Genomic DNA, 7,127 nt, shown 5'->3' with positions numbered 1-7,127 from the left:
TCTTCTCGCCGGAACTATGCTTCCTTGTGCTTTGTTTGTAGCAGAAATGGCTGGGAGACTCAAGAGCATATATTTTGTTGGTTGCTTAGCATGTTTGCATTCCTCAATTCATGTCCTTCCAATATTTTGACTGTTTGGTGAAGACTGGAGGATAAGAAGTGTGCAATTCCTTCAATTGAAAGGAACCACTTGTCTAACTGACGATCCCAGTGGACTTCTAGTTGTCAAAGACTTAGCACATAAGTAAGCAAAGTTTCCCACATTGGTAGTTCAACATTCTTAAAAGTCTTATTCCTACCAGGTCTCAGTTTCTAATTTTCATTTCACCTCTGTTATTGGATTTCCCAATCTAACATATTTTTATGTGCATTTCTGTGGCAAATCAAAGGAAAGTCACCTTGTTTCTCACCTTATCGAAGTTGGGAGCTTTCAATATGGGAAAATACTAAATACTAAATTGCAATTTGAAATTGCACCTTTCTCGCCCTCCTTTGTTAAGCAGTAACATGCAAATTTTAGAGGGGACTTTATGTAAATAGCTAATATGAAGGTGTATTTTCATCAATTATTCATGTGCTTCATGATAAACCCAAACACCTTGCTTCCTTCAGTTGCTTCTTCGTCTTCTCTTGGATATTATACAACGGATTTGGTGAACTTTTCTTTTTTCTCAAGTAAAGAAATTTATAATTGACGAATTCATCCTCATCTTATTGTGAATGACAAATTCATGTTTTTCCTGCACAAAAACCATGATTTCTTAGCCTATTTTTGTTTCAGCAATTAAGAAACTAAAATCAAGAATTTTGATTCCTTTCTAGTTTGAGGTGGAATTATGCTTCTAGAATTTTCATTTTTGAATCAAAATTCGAAACCATCAAACACCTCCTAAATTACTGTTCTTTACAATTCATCCTGTATTCATCAAGAAAATTTGGTTGCTTCATTTTGCTGACCAAAGCCACACACTCTAGGCGCCAAACTCTGAATCACCATATAGATATGGAGGAGAATCTAGTTGCATAATGTCTTATGTGCAACATAATTCAATAATGCCTAGATAAGAGGGAATTAGAGATGCCAAACTTATGCAACTTTTAGTAAGAAAGGATGGCTTAATACAAAACGATCAACGTCAACTTTGAGGTTTTGGAATCTTATGCTTTTGTTTTCTATATCATGAAAAGACAACTGCTCTTGCTTTCTCTGTTTATTTGTTTGCAGATAAAATTCAATAATCACTCCATTGATGCAAATGGGTCCTTTTCCAACTTGCTAATTTTGTTTGATATCTTTCATACAATGGAGGCTGTTTGGCATTGTCCAGATGAGCCAGAAGGTTATCTCATAGATTGTACCAAAATTCTGTGACCCATCTGAACTATTTAACTCTTCATTCCATGAACTCGGTTGCCACATGAGGCGCCAAGGAATGCTTCTGCTTGGATCCAGGGAAGCTCCTTAAGATTTACTTTAATACAGAAGGGAAGAGAGCTTATCAGCTTACCTCTGATCTTGATTAATCTCTTTTGATTTACTTTGAAGGTATGTGGTAGAGGGAAGTGAGCCGTGCCGCGCGTTAGGCAGGTGATCGGAGGTTCGAACTCTATGAATGCCTGCTTCATGATTATAGTCTCTCAAATCGAACTTCTTGTCTCCATATGTAAAATAAAAATGATGGGGCAAGTGTCATTGATACTTTTATGTGAATTGGCATCCATATTTTCTTTGCTTCCTACCCAAATCTCAAAACAACTTCGGACTCCTCTCTGGACAGGGGAAAAAGGAGAAGATTTTGTCGTCTTCGAGGTATCTCCTCTCCATTTGGTGTTTTCCTTCACCAGGTTTTTGTTTGGAGTTTTGGTTGCCCAGAGAGGCGTAACTTAGCTGGTAGCTGGTCGAACTGATAAGTTTGTAAAAGTTCAGCCATCAGTTCTATTTCGGTAGGTGTTACTCATTTGAACTGCAATTGATAGAATTGATAGATGCACAATATTCTAGTTGATAAATGTCTTGCTACTAAAATCTCAAAACAACTCCTCTGGACAGGGGAAAAAGGAGAAGATTTTGTCGTTTTCGAGGTATCCCCTCTCCAGTTGGTGTTTTCCTTCACGAGGTTTGGTTTCATTTTTCAGTTGATTTTCTGTAATTCGCCGGCTTTCATATTAATTTCGTTCCTCGGAGGCAAAGGCAGAGAAAGAAGGTGAAAGATACCTCCGTTATTTTGCAGCATTTAATTCAATTTTGATTGAAGACGCGGCTTCGATCGCGTCAGAATCATATGTTATAACTACTGAAGAACTTTTGTTTCTGTGAAGTTTTGTATTTTGAGAAGAGATGTTTCATCTCTCTGTATGTCAGTCCAGCCTTAACGCGGTTTACAGGTTCTCTTTTTCCCCTTGCATTTACATAAAGATTGAAAAGTAGATAGAAAAGAAAAAAGGGTCAACAAGCATGTACAAAATGGAAGGTATTGAACTCATTGAATACATAATCTGATTGGATGTACATGTTGAACTAAGGATTTGGTCATATGAACGCACCACTAAATGTTAAAGTGCAATTCTTTGACAAGTATTTGGGTCTCATCTTGCTCTTTTGAGTCCCAAGAGATGGAGTGCATATTTATCAGTGTCCAACCTGAAATTGAAAAGGTTAAGGCCTTGATTCTTTCATTGGTATAATAAAAGTATTATCAAGAAACCTAAGGTTTCCTCTTTCACTACTGAGATTTACAGTTGCAGTATCAGTTGGATTCACTGATTGTCATATACAGAGTCAGACTGCAGATAACATACGAAAGAGATGCCAACAATGAGTTTCTGACTGTTCACAAGTTGCTCTTACAAGATGAGCGGAGAGGCACCTTTTCATGGCAGAGGAAATCTCAATCAAAAATTGGAAGAAGAAAGCACAGATCTTTTCAAGGTTGCTGCTCTTTTCCAACGACAACGATTAAAACCCACGATTATGATGCAATTAATTTAGACCACTGATTGATTAATTTGCTTCTTTATATCCAAAGCAGAATAGGTACAAACTAAAACTGAAGCTACCAACTAAATCAAACATATAGATCTAAGAGACTCATATTAATAGTTCTTCACACCAAGAGCAATTGCTTTTAGCAGGTTGCCTCCCATTGCCCTAATAGATAAATGAGGCAAGGCAACAAATGGTGATATGTAATCACCAACAAGGAAAAAAGGCAGTTTGGCATTTACATAACAGCTGCTAACAGAGTTAGAACTGATCCAAATTTATTGAACAAGCGAAAATCACAGCATGCATAACAGCCAATCACTGTTGTAGTTGGCTAACATGGAAGGAGAGCTTATGGGATCCAAGATCAAGGTGGTGGCGGTGGCCCCCTAGGTGGCGGCAGAAAGGGCTGGGGAAGGAGCGACCCCGGCAGAGGAATATGATCAGCAGGAGGATCCGCCTGGCCTGGTGGTGCAGTCACGGGGTCCGGGTGCAAAGGCGGTGGCGGAGCTCCAAAAGGACCCGGTGGCCCTAGGAATCCTGGGGGAGGCGGCGGTGGAGGATCCTGTCCATGGTGGTGCATCTTACTCTGAGCTGCAAGGAACTACTTCCCTAGTGCTTGGCACTGTAATTCCTTCACCACTTAAATAGAGAATTGGCCCCCATGAAAGCTCTACCCTGCTTCCCTCACTGCTCTCCTTGGTTTTACATGCTTCTTGTCCATATTGCCAAATGACAAAGGCATGGCCTGACATAGCCATGCTGCATCATTGCATGGTCCAAAGACAAGAGGCGGCAACTATCCTGCAACCAGTCAAAAGAGGACCAGTAGTTGTCTTTGAAATAGTACTGTTCTGGGGCGTACCCTTGCTCCATTATTTTTTATCATTTACTATCATGTAAAAATCTTCATGCCAGGACAAGAAGATGATCATCTTGCATCGCAGAAACAGATGAACTCTTATTGGGATCATATGGGTCATGTGACAAGGACCAAGTTGGTGAACTCCATGGAAAGGTACAATTTCACCTGCAGCATGTGATAAAACACTGAGTTATGCTCAATTGGCAGGTCTCTGATTACTTTGAAATTTCTGTATCTGTCTTCTTGTGAATTAAAAATATTTGCTGTTACTGATCAGGTTTGTTCTTTTCTGCAGCCATGATCTTAGAGAAAGTAACATGACGACACCTTCTAGGGTTTCCACCTAACTCCATTCACAGAATAAGCTAAGTTTTGTGATTTTGATTATCCAGGAGCTTGAGTCTTCAATGTGATTACGGTTTGTGGACAAGCCATGAATGTTTCTTGAGATGCAGTGTGCAGGTCAACATCATCATTCAAGCTAAGGATACATCCTGTTTATGAACTATGAGTCTTATACTTCTCTCTCTCTCTTTCTCCCTCTCTCTTCTTTTTCTGGGTTTCTACACCCTAAAAAGAACTTCATTACCAGCTCTAGATTGTTAGGTTTCTTGCGGTTTCTCTACCCAAAACAGGTACTTTCAGCTTTGTCTTTGCAGCAACAGGCATATACCTGTGGAGTTTAATTTTATGGTGTCTTGTTAATTTCGGGGAATTGACATGTTGCCCTTGCTGAAGAGGTGAAATTCTTTCTTAATGGGGAATAAACCATTTTCCAAATGGGACAACATGTGGGGAGCCTCCTCAAGATTATAAATCTCCTAATTGGTGCATGTTTGCTTCATTGGCAAAATCATCTGTGGATTACTTTTTCAATGAATGGTATCCGAGGTGTGTTTGGTCAAGGATCACCTGTTCTTAATGACTTCTGAAGTTTTGTTTGTATTAGCATGAGATTGATGCTAAGAGAGAAAGCGATCAAAAGGGATGAGAGGCTAAAAACCTGGAGAAAAAGTCGAACACCTTTAAGTCCTCGCTCTAATTCTGAACTTTGTTAAAAAGTACAAGTTGTCCATGGTGCCCATGTTCAGCGAGTTTCGTAACTGGAAAACGGCCATTCTTAGAACACAGTGTTCTAATTAATTAAAGTACTAAAGTTTACCAAACGCTGGACGGGACAATTAATTGTTCTTGGCGATCTTTGGGAATAGAACTTTTTGTTCTTTTCTGAAACCACTAGACCCACCAAATAGTTATATCCGTAGTAGGTTTTGTCTTTGCTCGCATCTTTAAAGTACATCCTTCAAATGAGGATGATCTCAACTTTCGGGTAAAAAATAATCACATACATCAAACATGTACATGTCTAAGTGACAGGCTTTTCGGGCTCAAGGAATAACAGCTTTCACAAGACTTTTGAGTTCCGAGGGAGGGGAGACCCGACCAACTATGGATCCAAATGAGCTAGTTTATGATGTCGGCAGCTGCCCACACGGCCGCACCTAGCCCACATGGCCACTCCTAGCCTACGCCACTGGGCCATCTACAAGTCGCAACCAGCCACCTACTGACTAAAGATCCACTTGAAGACATTTGTTCTGCATGCAAGCAGCGGCGGAGGCAGAAAAATTGGCTGCAGGAACACTTGTTTAAAAACATTCATATCTGGTGTGACACTTTAATATATATATATATATATATATATATATATATATATATATATATATATATATATATATAAAAGCATAAATATTTAAAGATGTCCATTTAAAAATAAACGCTTTTAAGAGACTGGCGCGGGCAATTGTCCACACCAGTCACCATGTGGCTAAGCCACTGCATGCAAGTGAAATAGGCATTCCAAAGAAGATCGAGGCGGTGATTGGTGGGCTTGACAGAGGCGGGTGGTCACCGACATCACTGGTGTCTGGATCAGGTCGAGATGGTCCTTGAGGGGCGGAGAGATGGACCGGGGGTAGGGTGAGTTTATTACATGTAGGACACTGTAAATGAGAAAAATTACTCAAAAATATTAATATAAAATAAACAATTATTTAGTGTCTGTATAGGTAATTACCCACACCTACCTTCGCCTCTATACACTAGTGGAACCAGAAATTTTTTTCGGTAGGGGCATTCATTCAATACCTTTAATTTCTTTGAGACATTTACATGTATAACAATGAAATATATCAAAACATTAACATATATATTCAACTAATTTTGTGAGGTTGGTGTTGGTGTGGGCAACTGCCCGCATGCTACTGCCCCCCCGTGTAGGACCATGCATGCATGGTGAAAACCAATAGATCATAGAGTTTGGGTCGCTTTTAGAATCAAGCTACCACACCTACCATATCTGAGAATGGTTAACCTGAGGGCCACATTTACATATATTCAGATTCTGATTCTTGAGAAACTTTGGATTTAGATTCAAAACTATCTGAACTGAATCTGAGTCGAGACAAGTAACTAGATCTCATATACATATATATTTTTTTACCACAATGTTCCAAGTACTTGGTAATTCTAATGCGTCCAATTCATTGAAATACGTCACACCACCTGGTCTCTGCCAAACACCAATTAATTGTATGGCTGGAAGTTGGTGGCGCTTGTACAATGTTACTGCTGCATAAGTTTAAAAAGCTTTAATGGCGTCGCCTTCTTCTCCCGGGGTCTCAACGAGGAACAGGCTGTATGATGTGAGGGATGAAGTCGCAGACGGCTGCTCCCATTCACACCCATTTTTGGCCTTCAATTAATGGCTCTGCCTGTTTACCAGTGACTGGCTTTCATCATTTGCTGTCATGAAGTCGATAGAACACCAAGAGTTCAAACTCAGAGCCCGATCCCTTGTCGTCGTGCATGATTTTATGTATATATATATGCCCTCAAGTTTTTAGTTTCTTGGTCATTTTTCAACGAAGTTGTTCTTGCCTGAAAATTTCAGGAAATTTTAAAGACGCAAAAATATTAAAAATATGGAAAAGATTAAAATACATGAGAAACTAATAAAAATGTGAAAAAAATTCAAGGAAAAATAGAGAGAAAATCTTTAGATATTCATTTTTTGCCGAGCTCGAGTTTTTCCCGTATTTTCGTTTTAGTTGTTTCTTTCTCGTAAATATCACAAATGTTAGATATATATTATGCGATTTGAATAAGGATGTTAATAGGTTGGCAAGATCTGATTTGATATTGGAAGCAGAATCGATCTGGTGTAATCTGGCAAAGGAAAATTTTTTTATATCTCGACGAGACTCAGGCATGGTGTACT

The 7,127-nt window shown here is 39.2% G+C and overlaps 1 long non-coding RNA gene across 1 annotated transcript; it reads left to right on the top strand.

The window, feature by feature from the left end:
- The first annotated feature begins 1,415 nt into the window (after window positions 1-1,415).
- LOC116248979 (uncharacterized) lies at window positions 1,416-4,606 on the top strand. The gene is made up of 3 exons (XR_004171077.2): window positions 1,416-1,943; window positions 2,050-4,000; window positions 4,143-4,606. It is a non-coding gene; the product is annotated as an uncharacterized LOC116248979 (long non-coding RNA).
- Window positions 4,607-7,127: the final 2,521 nt, after the last annotated feature.

Source organism: Nymphaea colorata, chromosome 2, assembly GCF_008831285.2.
Source record: "Nymphaea colorata isolate Beijing-Zhang1983 chromosome 2, ASM883128v2, whole genome shotgun sequence".
Taxonomy (NCBI): domain Eukaryota; kingdom Viridiplantae; phylum Streptophyta; class Magnoliopsida; order Nymphaeales; family Nymphaeaceae; genus Nymphaea; species Nymphaea colorata.
This window is presented reverse-complemented; position numbering and strand designations above follow the sequence as displayed.